Source organism: Trifolium pratense, linkage group LG3 (genome assembly GCF_020283565.1).
Source record: "Trifolium pratense cultivar HEN17-A07 linkage group LG3, ARS_RC_1.1, whole genome shotgun sequence".
In the NCBI taxonomy this organism is placed as follows: Eukaryota; Viridiplantae; Streptophyta; class Magnoliopsida; order Fabales; family Fabaceae; genus Trifolium; species Trifolium pratense.
In genome coordinates, this window is record NC_060061.1 from 25,292,936 (window position 1) to 25,318,129 (window position 25,194).

The 25,194-nt window shown below is 36.5% G+C and overlaps 9 non-coding genes and 1 pseudogene across 9 annotated transcripts; all 10 read left to right on the plus strand.

Annotated features, from left to right (window-relative positions):
- The first annotated feature begins 155 nt into the window (after nucleotides 1-155).
- Nucleotides 156-351, plus strand: LOC123919104. Its single transcript, XR_006813034.1, has one exon. It is a non-coding gene; the product is annotated as a U2 spliceosomal RNA (small nuclear RNA).
- A 1,376-nt stretch (nucleotides 352-1,727) lies between these two features.
- On the plus strand, nucleotides 1,728-1,923 carry LOC123919106. Its single transcript, XR_006813035.1, has one exon. It is a non-coding gene; the product is annotated as a U2 spliceosomal RNA (small nuclear RNA).
- A 1,375-nt stretch (nucleotides 1,924-3,298) lies between these two features.
- Nucleotides 3,299-3,494, plus strand: LOC123919108. The gene has a single exon (XR_006813037.1). It is a non-coding gene; the product is annotated as a U2 spliceosomal RNA (small nuclear RNA).
- Nucleotides 3,495-5,278: 1,784 nt separating this feature from the next.
- On the plus strand, nucleotides 5,279-5,474 carry LOC123919109. The gene has a single exon (XR_006813038.1). It is a non-coding gene; the product is annotated as a U2 spliceosomal RNA (small nuclear RNA).
- Nucleotides 5,475-7,258: 1,784 nt separating this feature from the next.
- Nucleotides 7,259-7,454, plus strand: LOC123919110. The gene has a single exon (XR_006813039.1). It is a non-coding gene; the product is annotated as a U2 spliceosomal RNA (small nuclear RNA).
- A 1,783-nt stretch (nucleotides 7,455-9,237) lies between these two features.
- LOC123919111 lies at nucleotides 9,238-9,433 on the plus strand. Its single transcript, XR_006813040.1, has one exon. It is a non-coding gene; the product is annotated as a U2 spliceosomal RNA (small nuclear RNA).
- A 1,783-nt stretch (nucleotides 9,434-11,216) lies between these two features.
- LOC123919287 lies at nucleotides 11,217-11,412 on the plus strand. Its single transcript, XR_006813194.1, has one exon. It is a non-coding gene; the product is annotated as a U2 spliceosomal RNA (small nuclear RNA).
- Nucleotides 11,413-13,197: 1,785 nt separating this feature from the next.
- Nucleotides 13,198-13,393, plus strand: LOC123919119. The gene has a single exon (XR_006813048.1). It is a non-coding gene; the product is annotated as a U2 spliceosomal RNA (small nuclear RNA).
- A 1,769-nt stretch (nucleotides 13,394-15,162) lies between these two features.
- LOC123919096 lies at nucleotides 15,163-15,358 on the plus strand. The gene has a single exon (XR_006813026.1). It is a non-coding gene; the product is annotated as a U2 spliceosomal RNA (small nuclear RNA).
- Nucleotides 15,359-17,143: 1,785 nt separating this feature from the next.
- On the plus strand, nucleotides 17,144-17,311 carry LOC123919132 (annotated as a pseudogene).
- Nucleotides 17,312-25,194: the final 7,883 nt, after the last annotated feature.

Sequence of the window (25,194 nt, forward strand, 5' to 3'; positions counted from 1 at the left end):
GTTGTGAATATTTTTTAATACTGTTACATAAAAGTGTAGCTAACAGAACACTAGTACACAAGAAGTTATAGCATAAGAGTCCCACATCGCATAGTCAAAAGAGCAACAGAGCCCATGTCAAATATAAAACCCGCATCAAGGATGTATTTCAACTCATACCTTTCTCGGCCTTTTGGCTAAGATCAAGTGTAGTATCTGTTCTTATCAGTTTAATATCTAATATGTGGGCCAATGGTCCACGCGATATTAAATTTATATCTTGAGGGGGAGATTCCACTAAACTAGCTTGCTATTGGGACTCTCATGTGTCGCTTTTGTGTTGCACTACTGCAATTGCCTGGCGCACCCCACCAATTCAACATCAAAAAATTTCTCTTATTTTATTTATGCGCCTAATATTTCTTCATTTAACCTTACATGTGTTTGAAAATACACAAGTTTGTAAGGGTCGGTAGTCATGTCTAGTAAATGAAAGAAAATTAAATTGCGGGGACGATTTTCATATTTATGAGAGTAAATGATTTTACATGAAAGGTTCAACTCATTACCAAAAATAAATACTCATTTCAATACTCATATATGACATAGAATTTCTCCGCAAAGAGAGTATAAGATATTATAGTCAATAAGATATTACTTTTAATTATAAATAAAGTTTATTGCGGAGGCTCATCTTCCCTAAATGGCACCCCAGTAGGAACCCACAAAAAATGATGGTTCAAGGGGCTAGGCTCACCAGGTGTTGTGGGCTGAAGGTGCAGCGGCTTGTAATCCCTCCACTGTTAGGAATAGGAGGTGTTCGCTGCTCTGTGAAACCAGCCTCACGCTGTACCCTCCTTTCTAAGACCCACAAGACTCGTGCCTTCGCTCAAGTCCCATGGCTCAACTCTCAACTTGGAGCGGGCAGGCCAGCATGGTGCACAAACCAGACCAACCTGTTAAGCCTAAGCCATGTTCCATCACCTTGTTGCCCCCACTCGGGTCACAAGTTGTCGCTACTCAGCTCGGCGAACTTACTAGCATGTCAAGCCTTTATAAACACTTACTTGTGCCATATTCTAGCCGATGTGGGACTTAATGTATCCAAGATGGTGTAGTATTAAATTGGAACATGGTTTCTTAAATGTTGGTTCTCCCCAACTACTTTTGACATGTATTTTTTTAACAATCACTTTTGACATGTTATAACGTTTTAACAAAAAAAAATGTTATCATGGGAGATGAAATATCTTATAAAAAAAATAGGATTTGAAATATGTAAGAATTACGGTTTTAAATCATAATGAAACCTTTTTTGAATTTCTCTCACTCTTATGGTCTCTCACTCTTATGGTCTTTGTTTTAAGAATTACGGTTGTAAGAATTACGGTTTTTAATTCATAAGCTGTAATTGAAAATGATTTCACTTGAATTGAACTAGCAATGGAACAAAAAATGAGAACACTTGGTAGGTAGCATTTAAAAAAACATGCATTCACTATAATTAAGATATTTGTCAAGCATACTGACTAGAAGACGAGCACTAGTATAGAAACACTATAAGCCATCAAGCTGATTATCAAAACAACTTTTGTTGTGAATATTTTTTAATACTGTTACATAAAAGTGTAGCTAACAGAACACTAGTACACAAGAAGTTATAGCATAAGAGTCCCACATCGCATAGTCAAAAGAGCAACAGAGCCCATGTCAAATATAAAACCCGCATCAAGGATGTATTTCAACTCATACCTTTCTCGGCCTTTTGGCTAAGATCAAGTGTAGTATCTGTTCTTATCAGTTTAATATCTAATATGTGGGCCAATGGTCCACGCGATATTAAATTTATATCTTGAGGGGGAGATTCCACTAAACTAGCTTGCTATTGGGACTCTCATGTGTCGCTTTTGTGTTGCACTACTGCAATTGCCTGGCGCACCCCACCAATTCAACATCAAAAAATTTCTCTTATTTTATTTATGCGCCTAATATTTCTTCATTTAACCTTACATGTGTTTGAAAATACACAAGTTTGTAAGGGTCGGTAGTCATGTCTAGTAAATGAAAGAAAATTAAATTGCGGGGACGATTTTCATATTTATGAGCGTAAATGATTTTACATGAAAGGTTCAACTCATTACCAAAAATAAATACACATTTCAATACTCATATATGACATAGAATTTCTCCGCAAAGAGAGTATAAGATATTATAGTCAATAAGATATTACTTTTAATTATAAATAAAGTTTATTGCGGAGGCTCATCTTCCCTAAATGGCACCCCAGTAGGAACCCACAAAAAATGATGGTTCAAGGGGCTAGGCTCACCAGGTGTTGTGGGCTGGAGGTGCAGCGGCTTGTAATCCCTCCACTGTTAGGAATAGGAGGTGTTCGCTGCTCTGTGAAACCAGCCTCACGCTGTACCCTCCTTTCTAAGACCCACAAGACTCGTGCCTTCGCTCAAGTCCCATGGCTCAACTCTCAACTTGGAGCGGGCAGGCCAGCATGGTGCACAAACCAGACCAACCTGTTAAGCCTAAGCCATGTTCCATCACCTTGTTGCCCCCACTCGGGTCACAAGTTGTCGCTACTCAGCTCGGCGAACTTACTAGCATGTCAAGCCTTTATAAACACTTACTTGTGCCATATTCTAGCCGATGTGGGACTTAATGTATCCAAGATGGTGTAGTATTAAATTGGAACATGGTTTCTTAAATGTTGGTTCTCCCCAACTACTTTTGACATGTATTTTTTTAACAATCACTTTTGACATGTTATAACGTTTTAACAAAAAAAAATGTTATCATGGGAGATGAAATATCTTATAAAAAAAATAGGATTTGAAATATGTAAGAATTACGGTTTTAAATCATAATGAAACCTTTTTTGAATTTCTCTCACTCTTATGGTCTCTCACTCTATGGTCTTTGTTTTAAGAATTACGGTTGTAAGAATTACGGTTTTTAATTCATAAGCTGTAATTGAAAATGATTTCACTTGAATTGAACTAGCAATGGAACAAAAAATGAGAACACTTGGTAGGTAGCATTTAAAAAAACATGCATTCACTATAATTAAGATATTTGTCAAGCATACTGACTAGAAGACGAGCACTAGTTTAGAAACACTATAAGCCATCAAGCTGATTATCAAAACAACATTTGTTGTGAATATTTTTTAATACTGTTACATAAAAGTGTAGCTAACAGAACACTAGTACACAAGAAGTTATAGCATAAGAGTCCCACATCGCATAGTCAAAAGAGCAACAGAGCCCATTTCAAATATAAAACCCGCATCAAGGATGTATTTCAACTCATACCTTTCTCGGCCTTTTGGCTAAGATCAAGTGTAGTATCTGTTCTTATCAGTTTAATATCTAATATGTGGGCCAATGGTCCACGCGATATTAAATTTATATCTTGAGGGGGAGATTCCACTAAACTAGCTTGCTATTGGGACTCTCATGTGTCGCTTTTGTGTTGCACTACTGCAATTGCCTGGCGCACCCCACCAATTCAACATCAAAAAATTTCTCTTATTTTATTTATGCGCCTAATATTTCTTCATTTAACCTTACATGTGTTTGAAAATACACAAGTTTGTAAGGGTCGGTAGTCATGTCTAGTAAATGAAAGAAAATTAAATTGCGGGGACGATTTTCATATTTATGAGCGTAAATGATTTTACATGAAAGGTTCAACTCATTACCAAAAATAAATACACATTTCAATACTCATATATGACATAGAATTTCTCCGCAAAGAGAGTATAAGATATTATAGTCAATAAGATATTACTTTTAATTATAAATAAAGTTTATTGCGGAGGCTCATCTTCCCTAAATGGCACCCCAGTAGGAACCCACAAAAAATGATGGTTCAAGGGGCTAGGCTCACCAGGTGTTGTGGGCTGGAGGTGCAGCGGCCTGTAATCCCTCCACTGTTAGGAATAGGAGGTGTTCGCTGCTCTGTGAAACCAGCCTCACGATGTACCCTCCTTTCTAAGACCCACAAGACTCGTGCCTTCGCTCAAGTCCCATGGCTCAACTCTCAACTTGGAGCGGGCAGGCCAGCATGGTGCACAAACCAGACCAACCTGTTAAGCCTAAGCCATGTTCCATCACCTTGTTGCCCCCACTCGGGTCACAAGTTGTCGCTACTCAGCTCGGCGAACTTACTAGCATGTCAAGCCTTTATAAACACTTACTTGTGCCATATTCTAGCCGATGTGGGACTTAATGTATCCAAGATGGTGTAGTATTAAATTGGAACATGGTTTCTTAAATGTTGGTTCTCCCCAACTACTTTTGACATGTATTTTTTTAACAATCACTTTTGACATGTTATAACGTTTTAACAAAAAAAAATGTTATCATGGGAGATGAAATATCTTATAAAAAAAATAGGATTTGAAATATGTAAGAATTATGGTTTTAAATCATAATGAAACCTTTTTTGAATTTCTCTCACTCTTATGGTCTCTTTTTTAGTTAACTCACGGCTATCTTTCCCGTGAAAAATTGGAAACTATATTTCACGAATCCATGAAATAATTTAATAAAAAAGTGACTAGACAAGTTCTTGAGGGAAACATGGCAAAAATGCATACAAAATGAATAAACTAATCATATTACTTCTGCATTCTCATGAGTAACAATCCAGTTCTTTGGCAAATTATGTGCGTTGTCCTTCCATAATCTGTAGTTGGCCCAAATGCAGTCCTAAAAACAGCACTACAAAGGTTTAACATTTTAATTTGGATCATATCTCAACCACTCAAACATTTATGGAAGAAGGACCACTCAAACCAAACTGCATATTTACCAAGATTTAGAAGCCAGCTCATGAAAAACTTATAGTAATTACTATTTACCGATGAAGTTGTTATTCATTGTATAATGACAATATTAAATAAAAAGATTTCCACTTTGATTTGTTAAAAAAATTCATAAGCTATAATTGAAAATGATTTTACTTGAACTGAACTAGCAATGGAACAAAAAATGAGAACACTTGGTAGGTAGCATTTAAAAAAACATGCTTTCACTATAATTAAGATATTTGTCAAGCATACTGACTAGAAGACGAGCACTAGTATAGAAACACTATAAGCCATCAAGCTGATTATCAAAACAACTTTTGTTGTGAATATTTTTTAATACTGTTACATAAAAGTGTAGCTAACAGAACACTAGTACACAAGAAGTTATAGCATAAGAGTCCCACATCGCATACTCAAAAGAGCAACAGAGCCCATGTCAAATATAAAACCCGCATCAAGGATGTATTTCAACTCATACCTTTCTCGGCCTTTTGGCTAAGATCAAGTGTAGTATCTGTTCTTATCAGTTTAATATCTAATATGTGGGCCAATGGTCCACGCGATATTAAATTTATATCTTGAGGGGGAGATTCCACTAAACTAGCTTGCTATTGGGACTCTCATGTGTCGCTTTTGTGTTGCACTACTGCAATTGCCTGGCGCACCCCACCAATTCAACATCAAAAATTTTCTCTTATTTTATTTATGCGCCTAATATTTCTTCATTTAACCTTACATGTGTTTGAAAATACACAAGTTTGTAAGGGTCGGTAGTCATGTCTAGTAAATGAAAGAAAATTAAATTGCGGGGACGATTTTCATATTTATGAGCGTAAATGATTTTACATGAAAGGTTCAACTCATTACCAAAAATAAATACTCATTTCAATACTCATATATGACATAGAATTTCTCCGCAAAGAGAGTATAAGATATTATAGTCAATAAGATATTACTTTTAATTATAAATAAAGTTTATTGCGGAGGCTCATCTTCCCTAAATGGCACCCCAGTAGGAACCCACAAAAAATGATGGTTCAAGGGGCTAGGCTCACCAGGTGTTGTGGGCTGGAGGTGCAGCGGCCTGTAATCCCTCCACTGTTAGGAATAGGAGGTGTTCGCTGCTCTGTGAAACCAGCCTCACGTTGTACCCTCCTTTCTAAGACCCACAAGACTCGTGCCTTCGCTCAAGTCCCATGGCTCAACTCTCAACTTGGAGCGGGCAGGCCAGCATGGTGCACAAACCAGACCAACCTGTTAAGCCTAAGCCATGTTCCATCACCTTGTTGCCCCCACTCGGGTCACAAGTTGTCGCTACTCAGCTCGGCGAACTTACTAGCATGTCAAGCCTTTATAAACACTTACTTGTGCCATATTCTAGCCGATGTGGGACTTAATGTATCCAAGATGGTGTAGTATTAAATTGGAACATGGTTTCTTAAATGTTGGTTCTCCCCAACTACTTTTGACATGTATTTTTTTAACAATCACTTTTGACATGTTATAACGTTTTAACAAAAAAAAATGTTATCATGGGAGATGAAATATCTTATAAAAAAAATAGGATTTGAAATATGTAAGAATTATGGTTTTAAATCATAATGAAACCTTTTTTGAATTTCTCTCACTCTTATGGTCTCTTTTTTAGTTAACTCACGGCTATCTTTCCCGTGAAAAATTGGAAACTATATTTCACGAATCCATGAAATAATTTAATAAAAAAGTGACTAGACAAGTTCTTGAGGGAAACATGGCAAAAATGCATACAAAATGAATAAACTAATCATATTACTTCTGCATTCTCATGAGTAACAATCCAGTTCTTTGGCAAATTATGTGCGTTGTCCTTCCATAATCTGTAGTTGGCCCAAATGCAGTCCTAAAAACAGCACTACAAAGGTTTAACATTTTAATTTGGATCATATCTCAACCACTCAAACATTTATGGAAGAAGGACCACTCAAACCAAACTGCATATTTACCAAGATTTAGAAGCCAGCTCATGAAAAACTTATAGTAATTACTATTTACCGATGAAGTTGTTATTCATTGTATAATGACAATATTAAATAAAAAGATTTCCACTTTGATTTGTTAAAAAAATTCATAAGCTATAATTGAAAATGATTTTACTTGAACTGAACTAGCAATGGAACAAAAAATGAGAACACTTGGTAGGTAGCATTTAAAAAAACATGCTTTCACTATAATTAAGATATTTGTCAAGCATACTGACTAGAAGACGAGCACTAGTATAGAAACACTATAAGCCATCAAGCTGATTATCAAAACAACTTTTGTTGTGAATATTTTTTAATACTGTTACATAAAAGTGTAGCTAACAGAACACTAGTACACAAGAAGTTATAGCATAAGAGTCCCACATCGCATACTCAAAAGAGCAACAGAGCCCATGTCAAATATAAAACCCGCATCAAGGATGTATTTCAACTCATACCTTTCTCGGCCTTTTGGCTAAGATCAAGTGTAGTATCTGTTCTTATCAGTTTAATATCTAATATGTGGGCCAATGGTCCACGCGATATTAAATTTATATCTTGAGGGGGAGATTCCACTAAACTAGCTTGCTATTGGGACTCTCATGTGTCGCTTTTGTGTTGCACTACTGCAATTGCCTGGCGCACCCCACCAATTCAACATCAAAAATTTTCTCTTATTTTATTTATGCGCCTAATATTTCTTCATTTAACCTTACATGTGTTTGAAAATACACAAGTTTGTAAGGGTCGGTAGTCATGTCTAGTAAATGAAAGAAAATTAAATTGCGGGGACGATTTTCATATTTATGAGCGTAAATGATTTTACATGAAAGGTTCAACTCATTACCAAAAATAAATACTCATTTCAATACTCATATATGACATAGAATTTCTCCGCAAAGAGAGTATAAGATATTATAGTCAATAAGATATTACTTTTAATTATAAATAAAGTTTATTGCGGAGGCTCATCTTCCCTAAATGGCACCCCAGTAGGAACCCACAAAAAATGATGGTTCAAGGGGCTAGGCTCACCAGGTGTTGTGGGCTGGAGGTGCAGCGGCCTGTAATCCCTCCACTGTTAGGAATAGGAGGTGTTCGCTGCTCTGTGAAACCAGCCTCACGTTGTACCCTCCTTTCTAAGACCCACAAGACTCGTGCCTTCGCTCAAGTCCCATGGCTCAACTCTCAACTTGGAGCGGGCAGGCCAGCATGGTGCACAAACCAGACCAACCTGTTAAGCCTAAGCCATGTTCCATCACCTTGTTGCCCCCACTCGGGTCACAAGCTGTCGCTACTCAGCTCGGCGAACTTACTAGCATGTCAAGCCTTTATAAACACTTACTTGTGCCATATTCTAGCCGATGTGGGACTTAATGTATCCAAGATGGTGTAGTATTAAATTGGAACATGGTTTCTTAAATGTTGGTTCTCCCCAACTACTTTTGACATGTATTTTTTTAACAATCACTTTTGACATGTTATAACGTTTTAACAAAAAAAAATGTTATCATGGGAGATGAAATATCTTATAAAAAAAATAGGATTCGAAATATGTAAGAATTACGGTTTTAAATCATAATGAAACCTTTTTTGAATTTCTCTCACTCTTATGGTCTCTTTTTTAGTTAACTCACGGCTATCTTTCCCGTGAAAAATTGGAAACTATATTTCACGAATCCATGAAATAATTTAATAAAAAACTGACTAGACAAGTTCTTGAGGGAAACATGGCAAAAATGCATACAAAATGAATAAACTAATCATATTACTTCTGCATTCTCATGAGTAACAATCCAGTTCTTTGGCAAATTATGTGCGTTGTCCTTCCAAAATCTATAGTTGGCCCAAATGCAGTCCTAAAAACAGCACTACAAAGGTTTAACATTTTAATTTGGATCATATCTCAACCACTCAAACATTTATGGAAGAAGGACCACTCAAACCAAACTGCAAATTTACCAAGATTTAGAAGCCAGCTCATGAAAAACTTATAGTAATTACTGTTTACCGATGAAGTTGTTATTCATTGCATAATGACAATATTAAATAAAAAGATTTCCACTTTGATTTGTTAAAAAAATTCATAAGCTGTAATTGAAAATGATTTCACTTGAACTGAACTAGCAATGGAACAAAAAATGAGAACACTTGGTAGGTAGCATTTAAAAAACATGCTTTCACTATAATTAAGATATTTGTCAAGCATACTGACTAGAAGACGAGCACTAGTATAGAAACACTATAAGCCATCAAGCTGATTATCAAAACAACTTTTGTTGTGAATATTTTTTAATACTGTTACATAAAAGTGTAGCTAACAGAACACTAGTACACAAGAAGTTATAGCATAAGAGTCCCACATCGCATACTCAAAAGAGCAACAGAGCCCATGTCAAATATAAAACCCGCATCAAGGATGTATTTCAACTCATACCTTTCTCGGCCTTTTGGCTAAGATCAAGTGTAGTATCTGTTCTTATCAGTTTAATATCTAATATGTGGGCCAATGGTCCACGCGATATTAAATTTATATCTTGAGGGGGAGATTCCACTAAACTAGCTTGCTATTGGGACTCTCATGTGTCGCTTTTGTGTTGCACTACTGCAATTGCCTGGCGCACCCCACCAATTCAACATCAAAAATTTTCTCTTATTTTATTTATGCGCCTAATATTTCTTCATTTAACCTTACATGTGTTTGAAAATACACAAGTTTGTAAGGGTCGGTAGTCATGTCTAGTAAATGAAAGAAAATTAAATTGCGGGGACGATTTTCATATTTATGAGCGTAAATGATTTTACATGAAAGGTTCAACTCATTACCAAAAATAAATACTCATTTCAATACTCATATATGACATAGAATTTCTCCGCAAAGAGAGTATAAGATATTATAGTCAATAAGATATTACTTTTAATTATAAATAAAGTTTATTGCGGAGGCTCATCTTCCCTAAATGGCACCCCAGTAGGAACCCACAAAAAATGATGGTTCAAGGGGCTAGGCTCACCAGGTGTTGTGGGCTGGAGGTGCAGCGGCCTGTAATCCCTCCACTGTTAGGAATAGGAGGTGTTCGCTGCTCTGTGAAACCAGCCTCACGTTGTACCCTCCTTTCTAAGACCCACAAGACTCGTGCCTTCGCTCAAGTCCCATGGCTCAACTCTCAACTTGGAGCGGGCAGGCCAGCATGGTGCACAAACCAGACCAACCTGTTAAGCCTAAGCCATGTTCCATCACCTTGTTGCCCCCACTCGGGTCACAAGCTGTCGCTACTCAGCTCGGCGAACTTACTAGCATGTCAAGCCTTTATAAACACTTACTTGTGCCATATTCTAGCCGATGTGGGACTTAATGTATCCAAGATGGTGTAGTATTAAATTGGAACATGGTTTCTTAAATGTTGGTTCTCCCCAACTACTTTTGACATGTATTTTTTTAACAATCACTTTTGACATGTTATAACGTTTTAACAAAAAAAAATGTTATCATGGGAGATGAAATATCTTATAAAAAAAATAGGATTTGAAATATGTAAGAATTACGGTTTTAAATCATAATGAAACCTTTTTTGAATTTCTCTCACTCTTATGGTCTCTTTTTTAGTTAACTCACGGCTATCTTTCCCGTGAAAAATTGGAAACTATATTTCACGAATCCATGAAATAATTTAATAAAAAACTGACTAGACAAGTTCTTGAGGGAAACATGGCAAAAATGCATACAAAATGAATAAACTAATCATATTACTTCTGCATTCTCATGAGTAACAATCCAGTTCTTTGGCAAATTATGTGCGTTGTCCTTCCAAAATCTATAGTTGGCCCAAATGCAGTCCTAAAAACAGCACTACAAAGGTTTAACATTTTAATTTGGATCATATCTCAACCACTCAAACATTTATGGAAGAAGGACCACTCAAACCAAACTGCAAATTTACCAAGATTTAGAAGCCAGCTCATGAAAAACTTATAGTAATTACTGTTTACCGATGAAGTTGTTATTCATTGCATAATGACAATATTAAATAAAAAGATTTCCACTTTGATTTGTTAAAAAAATTCATAAGCTGTAATTGAAAATGATTTCACTTGAACTGAACTAGCAATGGAACAAAAAATGAGAACACTTGGTAGGTAGCATTTAAAAAACATGCTTTCACTATAATTAAGATATTTGTCAAGCATACTGACTAGAAGACGAGCACTAGTATAGAAACACTATAAGCCATCAAGCTGATTATCAAAACAACTTTTGTTGTGAATATTTTTAAATACTGTTACATAAAAGTGTAGCTAACAGAACACTAGTAGACAAGAAGTTATAGCATAAGAGTCCCACATCGCAAAGTCAAAAGAGCAACAGAGCCCATGTCAAATATAAAACCCGCAGCAAGGATGTATTTCAACTCATACCTTTCTCGGCCTTTTGGCTAAGATCAAGTGTAGTATCTGTTCTTATCAGTTTAATATCTGATATGTGGGCCAATGGTCCACGCGATATTAAATTTATTTCTTGAGGGGGAGAGTCCACTAAACTAGCTTGCTATTGGGACTCTCATGTGTCGCTTTTGTGTTGCACTACTGCAATTGCCTGGCGCACCCCACCAATTCAACATCAAAAATTTTCTCTTATTTTATTTATGCGCCTAATATTTCTTCATTTAACCTTATATGTGTTTGAAAATACACAAGTTTGTAAGGGTTGGTAGTCATGTCTAGTAAATGAAAGAAAATTAAATTGCGGGGACGATTTTCATATTTATGAGCGTAAATGATTTTACATGAAAGGTTCAACTCATTACCAAAAATAAATACTCATTTCAATACTCATATATGACATAGAATTTCTCCGCAAAGAGAGTATAAGATATTATAGTCAATAAGATATTACTTTTAATTATAAATAAAGTTTATTGCGGAGGCTCATCTTCCCTAAATGGCACCCCAGTAGGAACCCACAAAAAATGATGGTTCAAGGGGCTAGGCTCACCAGGTGTTGTGGGCTGGAGGTGCAGCGGCTTGTAATCCCTCCATTGTTAGGAGTAGGAGGTGTTCGCTGCTCTGTGAAACCAGCCTCACGCTGTACCCTCCTTTCTAAGACCCACAAGACTCGTGCCTTCGCTCAAGTCCCATGGCTCAACTCTCAACTTGGAGCGGGCAGGCCAGCATGGTGCACAAATCAGTCCAACCTGTTAAGCCTAAGCCATGTTCCATCACCTTGTTGCCCCCACTCGGGTCACAAGCTGTCGCTACTCAGCTCGGCGAACTTACTAGCATGTCAAGCCTTTATAAACACTTACTTGTGCCATATTCTAGCCGATGTGGGACTTAATGTATCCAAGATGGTGTAGTATTAAATTGGAACATGGTTTCTTAAATGTTGGTTCTCCCCAACTACTTTTGACATGTATTTTTTTAACAATCACTTTTGACTTTGTTATAACGTTTTAACAAAAAAAAATGTTATCATGGGAGATGAAATATCATATAAAAAAAATAGGATTTGAAATATGTAAGAATTACGGTTTTAAATCATAATGAAACCTTTTTTGAATTTCTCTCACTCTTATGGTCTCTTTTTTAGTTAACTCACGGCTATCTTTCCCGTGAAAAATTGGAAACTATATTTCACGAATCCATGAAATAATTTAATAAAAAAGTGACTCGACAAGTTCTTGAGGGAAACATGGCAAAAATGCATACAAAATGAATAAACTAATCATATTACTTCTGCATTCTCATGAGTAACAGTCCAGTTCTTTGGCAAATTATGTGCGTTGTCTTTCCATAATCTGCAGTTGGCCCAAATGCAGTCCTAAAAACAGCACTACAAAGGTTTAACATTTTAATTTGGATCATATCCCAACCACTCAAACATTTATGGAAGAAGGACCACTCAAACCAAACTGCAAATTTACCAAGATTTAGAAGCCAGCTCATGAAAAACTTATAGTAATTACTGTTTACCGATGAAGTTGTTATTCATTGCATAATGACAATATTAAATAAAAAGATTTCCACTTTGATTTGTTAAAAAAATTCATAAGCTGTAATTGAAAATGATTTCACTTGAACTGAACTTGCAATGGAACAAAAAATGAGAACACTTGGTAGGTAGCATTTAAAAAAACATGGTTTCACTATAATTAAGATATTTGTCAAGCATACTGAGTAGAAGCCGAGCACTAGTATAGAAACACTATAAGCCATCAAGGTGATTATCAAAACAACTTTTGTTGTGAATATTTTTAAATACTGTTACATAAAAGTGTAGCTAAAAGAACACTAGTAGACAAGAAGTTATTGCATAAGAGTCCCACATCGCATAGTCAAAAGAGCAACAGAGCCCATGTCAAATATAAAACCCGCAGCAAGGATGTATTTCAACTCATACCTTTCTCGGCCTTTTGGCTAAGACCAAGTGTAGTATCAGTTCTTATCAGTTTAATATTTTATATGTGGGCCAATGGTCCACGCGATATTAAATTTATTTCTTGAGGGGGAGAGTCCACTAAACTAGCTTGCTATTGGGACTCTCATGTGTCGCTTTTGTGTTGCACTACTGCAATTGCCTGGCGCACCCCACCAATTCAACATCAAAAAATTTCTCTTATTTTATTTATGCGCCTAATATTTCTTCATTTAACCTTACATGTGTTTGAAAATACACAAGTTTGTAAGGGTCGGTAGTCATGTCTAGTAAATGAAAGAAAATTAAATTGCGGGGACGATTTTCATATTTATGAGCGTAAATGATTTTACATGAAAGGTTCAACTCATTACCAAAAATAAATACTCATTTCAATACTCATATATGACATAGAATTTCTCCGCAAAGAGAGTATAAGATATTACTTTTAATTATAAATAAAGTTTATTGCGGAGGCTCATCTTCCCTAAATGGCACCCCAGTAGGAACCCACAAAAAATGAAGGTTCAAGGGGCTAGGCTCACCAGGTGTTGTGGGCTGGAGGTGCAGCGGCCTGTAATCCCTCCATTGTTAGGAGTAGGAGGTGTTCGCTGCTCTGTGAAACCAGCCTCACGCTGTACCCTCCTTTCTAAGACCCACAAGACTCGTGCCTTCGCTCAAGTCCCATGGCTCAACTCTCAACTTGGAGCGGGCAGGCCAGCATGGTGCACAAATCAGTCCAACCTGTTAAGCCTAAGCCATGTTCCATCACCTTGTTGCCCCCACTCGGGTCACAAGCTGTCGCTACTCAGCTCGGCGAACTTACTAGCATGTCAAGCCTTTATAAACACTTACTTGTGCCATATTCTAGCCGATGTGGGACTTAATGTATCCAAGATAGTGTAGTATTAAATTGGAACATGGTTTCTTAAATGATGGTTCTCCCCAACTACTTTTGACATGTATTTTTTTTAACAATCACTTTTGACATGTTATAACGTTTTAACAAAAAAAAAATGTTATCATGGGAGATGAAATATCTTATAAAAAAAATAGGATTTGAAATATGTAAGAATTACGGTTTTAAATCATAATGAAACCTTTTTTGAATTTCTCTCACTCTTATGGTCTCTTTTTTAGTTAACTCACGGCTATCTTTCTCGTGAAAAATTGGAAACTATATTTCACGAATCCATGAAATAATTTAATAAAAAAGTGACTAGACAAGTTCTTGAGGGAAACATGGCAAAAATGCATACAAAATGAATAAACTAATCATATTACTTCTGCTTTCTCATGAGTAACAGTCCAGTTCTTTGGCAAATTATGTGCGTTGTCCTTCCATAATCTGCAGTTGGCCCAAATGCAGTCCTAAAAACAGCACTACAAAGGTTTAACATTTTAATTTGGACCATATCTCAACCACTCAAACATTTATGGAAGAAGGACCACTCAAACCAAACTGCAAATTTACCAAGATTTAGAAGCCAGCTCATGAAAAACTTATAGTAATTACTGTTTACCGATGAAGTTGTTATTCATTGCATAATGACAATATTAAATAAAAAGATTTCCACTTTGATTTGTTAAAAAAATTCATAAGCTGTAATTGAAAATGATTTCACTTGAACTGAACTAGCAATGGAACAAAAAATGAGAACACTTGGTAGGTAGCATTTAAAAAAACATGCTTTCACTATAATTAAGATATTTGTCAAGCATACTGACTAGAAGACGAGCACTAGTATAGAAACACTATAAGCCATCAAGCTGATTATCAAAACAACTTTTGTTGTGAATATTTTTAAATACTGTTACATAAAAGTGTAGCTAACAGAACACTAGTACACAAGAGGTTATAGCATAAGAGTCCCACATCGCATAGTCAAAAGAGCAACAGAGCCCATGTCAAATATAAAACCCGCAGCAAGGATGTATTTCAACTCATACCTTTCTCGGCCTTTTGGCTAAGATCAAGTGTAGTATATGTTCTTATCAGTTTAATATCTGATATGTGGGCCAATGGTCCACGCGATATTAAATTTATTTCTTGAGGGGGAGAGTCCACTAAACTAGCTTGCTATTGGGACTCTCATGTGTCGCTTTTGTGTTGCACTACTGCAATTTCCTGGCGCACCCCACCAATTCAACATCAAAAATTTTCTCTTATTTTATTTATGCGCCTAATATTTCTTCATTTAACCTTACATGTGTTTGAAAATACACAAGTTTGTAAGGGTCGGTAGTCATGTCTAGTAAATGAAAGAAAATTAAATTGCGGGGACGATTTTCATATTTATGAGCATAAAGGATTTTACATGAAAGGTTCAACTCATTACCAAAAATAAATACTCATTTCAATACTCATATATGACATAGAATTTCTCCGCAAAGAGAGTATAAGATATTATAGTCAATAAGATATTACTTTTAATTATAAATAAAGTTTATTGCGGAGGCTCATCTTCCCTAAATGGCATCCAAGTAGGAACCCACAAAAAATGATGGTTCAAGGGGCTAGGCTCACCAGGTGTTGTGGGCTGGAGGTGCAGCGGCCTGTAATCCCTCCACTGTTAGGAGTAGGAGGTGTTCGCTGCTCTGTGAAATCAGCCTCACGCTGTACCCTCCTTTCTAAGACCCACAAGACTCGTGCCTTCGCTCAAGTCCCATGTCTCAACTCTCAACTTGGAGCGGGCAGGCCAGCATGGTGCACAAACCAGTCCAACCTGTTAAGCCTAAGCCATGTTCCATCACCTTGTTGCCCCCACTCGGGTCACAAGCTGTCGCTACTCAGCTCGTCGAACTTACTAGCATGTCAAGCCTTTATAAACACTTACTTGTGCCATATTCTAGCCGATGTGGGACTTAATGTATCCAAGATGGTGTAGTATTAAATTGGAACATGGTTTCTTAAATGATGGTTCTCCCGAACTACTTTTGACATGTATTTTTTTTAACAATCACATTTGACATGTTATAACGTTTTAACAAAAAAAAATGTTATCATGGGAGATGAAATATCTTATAAAAAAAATAGGATTTGAAATATGTAAGAATTACGGTTTTAAATCATAATGAAACCTTTTTTGAATTTCTCTCACTCTTATGGTCTCTTTTTTAGTTAACTCACGGCTATCTTTCCCGTGAAAAATTGGAAACTATATTTCACGAATCCATGAAATAATTTAATAAAAAAGTGACTAGACAAGTTCTTGAGGGAAACATGGCAAAAATGCATACAAAATGAATAAACTAATCATATTACTTCTGCATTCTCATGAGTAACAGTCCAGTTCTTTGGCAAATTATGTGCGTTGTCCTTCCATAATCTGCAGTTGGCCCAAATGCAGTCCTAAAAACAGCACTACAAAGGTTTAACATTTTAATTTGGATCATATCTCAACCACTCAAACATTTATGGAAGAAGGACCACTCAAACCAAACTGCAAATTTACCAAGATTTAGAAGCCAACTCATGAAAAACTTATAGTAATTACTGTTTACCGATGAAGTTGTTATTCATTGCATAATGACAATATTAAATACAAAGATTTCCACTTTGATTTGTTAAAAAAATTCATAAGCTGTAATTGAAAATGATTTCACTTGAACTGAACTAGCAATGGAACAAAAAATGAGAACACTTGGTAGGTAGCATTTAAAAAAACATGCTTTCACTATAATTAAGATATTTGTCAAGCATACTAAGTAGAAGACGAGCACTAGTATAGAAACACTATAAGCCATCAAGCTGATTATCAAAACAACTTTTGTTGTGAATGTTTTTAAATACTGTTACATAAAAGTGTAGCTAACAGAACACTAGTAGACAAGAAGTTATAGCATTAGAGTCCGACATCGCATAGTCAAAAGAGCAACAGAGCCCATGTCAAATATAAAACCCGCAGCAAGGATGTATTTCAACTCATACCTTTCTCGGCCTTTTGGCTAAGATCAAGTGTAGTATCTGTTCTTATCAGTTTAATATCTGATATGTGGGCCAATGGTCCACGCGATATTAAATTTATTTCTTGAGGGGGAGAGTGTAACACCCAAACCCGTTATTTAATTAACTCTGCCTTTATAAAATCTTTTTCGAAAATACGCAGCGGAAAAATTGAAAATCTGATTTATAAAGCGCTGGTTTGAATATCACAAACTTCATTCAAAGATAATACTAATACATTTATCTAGTAAAATATTCGAATGAACTAAAAACAAAACCTCGCATCGAACGATGCGTTATTAGTTATACAAAACGGATACTTTTCAAATGAAAACTTAAGACCAACAGAGTATACTAAGAGGACTACATGCATATACATATAAAAACCCCTTTTTCCCGTGTCTCAATCAGAGCAGAGCTTCACCATTGCACTCGGACGAGGCTAACATATAACCTGTCAACCTGGACCCCCAAAGGTCCAGCAAATAACACAAAGCAGAGAGTTAGAAAACATAAACATAAATATAAGTGTGAGTAGTATACTACACACTTCACACGCTATCATACATTTCTAACTCGCGCACATACATCGTCAAATACGACTACCAATTAATCATTCATTTACAAACACACCAATCATATAGTTTCACGTCTTCTCGGACACTACCAAAGTGTTCATTTTATAGTCATGACGGACTTTACACTTGTTCATTTTATAGTCATGACGGACTCTACACTTGTTCATTTTATAGTCATGACGGACTCTGCTCACATACCAAGACATGGCAACAATCATAGTATTAAACAATTAGTAAATACCAAAGCTTAACACATACGGAAAACACATTACAATCCAATCAGATAATGTCACTTAACAATTATCAAATACATGTGCATTTACCCTAATGCATCTAATGCTAATTATCCAATGTCATGTCATCCCTAGACACGACTAATGCATGTGGTACCATTTCCACGTTGTTCAGATTTCAGTCATGACGGACTGTTCAGATTATAGTCATGTACGGACTGTTCAGATTATAGTCATGTACGGACTGTTCAGATTATAGTCATGCACGGACTCTACATCAGTTTTACATCATGCAGGATGCTGTCAGTTTTACATCATGCAGGATGCTCGTCACCCCATTTAAGATGAACTAACAGTTTTACATCATGTTGGATGCGTCGGAACTTACCGAACCACCTTATCTCCCTTGGATAAGCTCAATAACAGTTTTATATCATGTAGGATATGGTTATCATCAACCATCTCTCCCATAAAGAGGAGTCACACAGTTTTATATCATGTTTGGATATGGGCTCCAGATCTCGGATAACATAATCCCATCTTCGGCCACTTTTCATAAACATAGTCCATTTTCATCAATCATTGGAATTCACATGATTCCCATAACACAATTATTCATGAATGCATGATTACTTTTAAACACATCAAATACATGACGCTATCTAGCTTGAAGCTATTCATTCACTGATGCGGAAACACAATTCCAACATCTAACACATTAGGATAACACAATATCCTATCACTCAAATCATAATTATTCACATGATAATTATCTGCATAACCATTTTTATACACATAAAGTTTCATTTACACTTATGTCATAAAACACACATCATTTCCTTAACATTGCAAATTAATGCTAAAACATCACATTGCTCACTTTAAGCTACAACTTATTGCATACACGTTTATCAATCATATAACGATTAACAATAAGTATTAACAGTATCAACATGTATCAATAATCATGTAAGGACACCCTTAAACCATGTTACAAGTGCCTAATTACACTTACGAACATCAACAAAATTGCTGTCACAGAGGCCTTCGCTAAGCGAGGGCTTAGCGAGACATGGCGAACCTCACCAGGAAGTCACCTGCTCATGGCGAGCATTGGCGAGCTTCAACGAACTATTCGCTTAAGCGAAGCTCAGTTCGCTTAGCGAACTACACCAGAAAAATATCTGTTCTTGAGTTTCTCTAAGGCGGTTTAACATGGAATCCACTCAAAAATCCATCTAGACATGTTATAAATTCTTATAAACAGCTAATTCAAGCATATATGGTATCTATGAACATTAATTAACACTCACAAACACCCACATACATCACACTTACAAATTCATACCAATTTCTTGCATTTTAAGCAAGTTTAACAAAACATGCAAATCATTGATCAAACATCTACATATACCCACTTTCAACTCCCCAAAGTTGTTTACCTCATCTACCATGAGTTCACTACACATGTTAGGATCAAAAGAATCCATTTTCCATTAAGAAAATCACCCACAAAACCCACAAGAAAATAGAGTGGAAAGAGTTTGGGAATGGAGGAATCGACATCCTCCCCTCTTTCGAATCACTCACGAATATGTAATCTAACTCTCGTACCTTAGCTCGACGAATCCACAAGCTTGCTCTTTTCTTTCTCTCCCACGAGCTCTCCCTCTCCCTCATGAGCTCCTCCTCTTGCTCTTTCTCAAAAATTGTAACTTATGAGACTATTCATGGTTGACTTGCTACTTATAGCTCTCTCTATTCTCATGGATCAAAGCCCAATTGGCTAAGCCCAATAACCACTTACACGCCCCAAGGCCCAATCAACATAACTTCTCGCTCATTAACTTACGTTCCCGCTAAATGATTATTCGCCGCTTAATAATTTAATTATAAATCACGCCCTCGCGTAATAAAATAATTAAATAACGAATACTAAATTTTGGGTCGTTACAATTCTCCCCCACTTAAAAATATTTTCGCCCTCGAAAATGGCTCGACTAAGAACAACCTCGGATGAACTCTCTCATCCGACTTTCTAATTCCAACTTACATTCTAACCAATGGGTTTCCTCATACTACCTTAACCAAAACATACAAAACACTTCATGCAAATTCGCCCATGATGGCGGCAAAGCAATCCTATACGTCACTTTTCCGAATCATTTTACTTCCCTCGGTATTCCTTTTATACCATCTCCGGTCAAAATAACACTTCTTCCGGATTCACACCAACAATCATTCAAATTCCAAACAAACCAAGTCTGACAAAATCAGTTTATTCCAATCTACACAATGAAGTTTACTACCAACAATAGATCAAGGATAGCTAATCCCTCGATTTGTCGATAGATAGTCAACAATCGTGACAACGGTATAAATCGTTCTTATCAAACTACTTAAAAAATTTCTCTTAACATCTTTCGGTACTCGCAGCACCACTCCAAAACAAAACCACTTAACCCAAAATACTCCGAAAGACCCTTCCGTTGCATACTTCACAACTTTTCAAATTCCATAAGTTCTTAACTGCGTCGAATCTCACTCCAACCATTCATTCGGTAGTACAACTTCTACACTCATTTGTTGTCCAACTTCTCAAAGTTCTTAACACATTCCAAAAATATATTATCTCCAACCGTCAAATTCTTTTCCTTCGCAATTCCCAAATCGTTGCGTCGAACCCCATCATAACTGTTTTATTTTCCAAACACGACAATCACTTATGTGTGAGATAGTCCTTTCCGCAAATTCTTACTTGACATAAGTCACTTTCTTACGTCTCTCTAATACTCGTGCTCGACACGTTTCCAAAGGCTAACTTTCTTATCCCCAAACATCCAAAGGTAACACTTCGCACTTAGCTTATCATCAACCTCTAAGGTTTCATCCAATCTTAGACACTAGTTGTCTGATTATCGTCCAAATGGATTCATTTCCTTCCTCTATTTCTAAGCTTCTCAAATCCTTCCAAGAAATGACTACTCGGTTCAAACATACTCAACCTTTATAAATCCTTCCTAGGCTCTTCTTGATCACCTAGTAATTCTGTATTTAAATCTCAGCTACTATCAAAAGTTGATTCCAAACAACCATGATCTCCGTCTTGTTGATTCCAACACAACTCTCATCAGATTCCTCTGAAAACTTTTCATCAACAAAGCTTCCATCTTTATCACTCTTCCTCCTCTTTGAGGATGAACCATCAAGTGAAAGACAACCAAACAATGGAACATTCTTGCTACGAGTTCCGCTAGAAACACCACCAGTCCCACTTATTGTAATCGAGTTTTTAGTTCCCTAACCACACCTTCCATCCTTGACATCAATCTCCCACTTAACTTAACTCTCAAGGTATCCACCATTCGCATACTCGTCGTATGATCATCACTAGGTTTTCTTACCCTCGACGCACACGTCTTCTCCGTCTCCCAGCAACGGTTTTTACTTAACATTCAATCTTCTCCATCGTTCCCCAATGGCCACATTCTCCCTACGGCTAAACAACTTCATTCCGACTCACTCCGAAATGATCATCTGATACTTCCTCCAAAATATTCTCCAAATAAGAACTCCACTTCGAACAACGCTACTCAATCTTAAACAATCCACTTCAAGAACATCTCTATTCGTCCTTACTTCTCGCGTTCGAAACATCTTGGAGAGACAAAATCTTCTCCCCCACTTATCTCAAACCCACCTTTACACTTCCACTAGAACATCCGGTGTAAGCACCTAACCGTCCTATCGATTCCAAATCTATTCCTCCCAAGAGAAATCTAATACCGACAGCATTCACATGCATGTCGTATGAAAAGGGTAAACATAAGGTAAGATATCTAAGCATCAACTCAAAACCCCGGTGCAGTCCTCTTGACATACACACCACTGCAAAATACATAAACACACTATTCCCGTCTATGCTAACGTAACAACCTACGTAACAACTAGCATACATAATTACTACCACATGTCTATACATATATTTATAACTAAACTATATGTAAGACAATGAAACATCCATGTACACAAGACATCGAGTCAAGTACATGCATTACATTTCGTTTGTTCGCATACTTACAACATCTACTCAAACATGTATAAAACATAGCATGTTCTAAAACAAGTTCTCATCATGAGAATACATTCACATAGTTCAATTAAAGAACCACACTAAGTACTAGTAATCAATCTACCACATGTTATAAACAAACATATAACAACACACATTAGGATCTACTTACATCCTACTCCTTTCTCACTCTAGTGAGAAAATTCATTTTCACTTACTCAAAAGAAAATAATCTTATGTTTTCAACAAAATCTTCATCACATGCAGTTTTACATCATGCTGGATCATTAACAATTAGCAATAAGCATCTACAAACCAAAAGTTCAAACCACACAAATTTTTAAAACTTTAAGCATAAAAATAATCAACCACTACTTGACTTGATAACTTATAACAATGATGAGTATCAATCGCATCAAGTACACACAACAAGAAAAGACAGACACAACTGGCACACATGCTCACTCGATCTGACTGCTCAGACCGGCTCTGATTGACACATAACCTCACAGTCCGAAGACGACCTGCTCTGATACCACTTTGTAACACCCAAACCCGTTATTTAATTAACTCTGCCTTTATAAAATCTTTTTCGAAAATACGCAGCGGAAAAATTGAAAATCTGATTTATAAAGCGCTGGTTTGAATATCACAAACTTCATTCAAAGATAATACTAATACATTTATCTAGTAAAATATTCGAATGAACTAAAAACAAAACCTCGCATCGAACGATGCGTTATTAGTTATACAAAACGGATACTTTTCAAATGAAAACTTAAGACCAACAGAGTATACTAAGAGGACTACATGCATATACATATAAAAACCCCTTTTTCCCGTGTCTCAATCAGAGCAGAGCTTCACCATTGCACTCGGACGAGGCTAACATATAACCTGTCAACCTGGACCCCCAAAGGTCCAGCAAATAACACAAAGCAGAGAGTTAGAAAACATAAACATAAATATAAGTGTGAGTAGTATACTACACACTTCACACGCTATCATACATTTCTAACTCGCGCACATACATCGTCAAATACGACTACCAATTAATCATTCATTTACAAACACACCAATCATATAGTTTCACGTCTTCTCGGACACTACCAAAGTGTTCATTTTATAGTCATGACGGACTTTACACTTGTTCATTTTATAGTCATGACGGACTCTACACTTGTTCATTTTATAGTCATGACGGACTCTGCTCACATACCAAGACATGGCAACAATCATAGTATTAAACAATTAGTAAATACCAAAGCTTAACACATACGGAAAACACATTACAATCCAATCAGATAATGTCACTTAACAATTATCAAATACATGTGCATTTACCCTAATGCATCTAATGCCAATTATCCAATGTCATGTCATCCCTAGACACGACTAATGCATGTGGTACCATTTCCACGTTGTTCAGATTTCAGTCATGACGGACTGTTCAGATTATAGTCATGTACGGACTGTTCAGATTATAGTCATGTACGGACTGTTCAGATTATAGTCATGCACGGACTCTACATCAGTTTTACATCATGCAGGATGCTGTCAGTTTTACATCATGCAGGATGCTCGTCACCCCATTTAAGATGAACTAACAGTTTTACATCATGTTGGATGCGTCGGAACTTACCGAACCACCTTATCTCCCTTGGATAAGCTCAATAACAGTTTTATATCATGTAGGATATGGTTATCATCAACCATCTCTCCCATAAAGAGGAGTCACACAGTTTTATATCATGTTTGGATATGGGCTCCAGATCTCGGATAACATAATCCTATCTTCGGCCACTTTTCATAAACATAGTCCATTTTCATCAATCATTGGAATTCACATGATTCCCATAACACAATTATTCATGAATGCATGATTACTTTTAAACACATCAAATACATGACGCTATCTAGCTTGAAGCTATTCATTCACTGATGCGGAAACACAATTCCAACATCTAACACATTAGGATAACACAATATCCTATCACTCAAATCATAATTATTCACATGATAATTATCTGCATAACCATTTTTATACACATAAAGTTTCATTTACACTTATGTCATAAAACACACATCATTTCCTTAACATTGCAAATTAATGCTAAAACATCACATTGCTCACTTTAAGCTACAACTTATTGCATACACGTTTATCAATCATATAACGATTAACAATAAGTATTAAAAGTATCAACATGTATCAATAATCATGTAAGGACACCCTTAAACCATGTTACAAGTGCCTAATTACACTTACGAACATCAACAAAATTGCTGTCACAGAGGCCTTCGCTAAGCGAGGGCTTAGCGAGACATGGCAAACCTCACCAGGAAGTCACCTGCTCATGGCGAGCATTGGCGAGCTTCAACGAACTATTCGCTTAAGCGAAGCTCAGTTCGCTTAGCGAACTACACCAGAAAAATATCTGTTCTTGAGTTTCTCTAAGGCGGTTTAACATGGAATCCACTCAAAAATCCATCTAGACATGTTATAAATTCTTATAAACAGCTAATTCAAGCATATATGGTATCTATGAACATTAATTAACACTCACAAACACCCACATACATCACACTTACAAATTCATACCAATTTCTTGCATTTTAAGCAAGTTTAACAAAACATGCAAATCATTGATCAAACATCTACATATACCCACTTTCAACTCCCCAAAGTTGTTTACCTCATCTACCATGAGTTCACTACACATGTTAGGATCAAAAGAATCCATTTTCCATTAAGAAAATCACCCACAAAACCCACAAGAAAATAGAGTGGAAAGAGTTTGGGAATGGAGGAATCGACATCCTCCCCTCTTTCGAATCACTCACGAATATGTAATCTAACTCTCGTACCTTAGCTCGACGAATCCACAAGCTTGCTCTTCTCTTTCTCTCCCACGAGCTCTCCCTCTCCCTCATGAGCTCCTCCTCTTGCTCTTTCTCAAAAATTGTAACTTATGAGACTATTCATGGTTGACTTGCTACTTATAGCTCTCTCTATTCTCATGGATCAAAGCCCAATTGGCTAAGCCCAATAACCACTTACACGCCCCAAGGCCCAATCAACATAACTTCTCGCTCATTAACTTACGTTCCCGCTAAATGATTATTCGCCGCTTAATAATTTAATTATA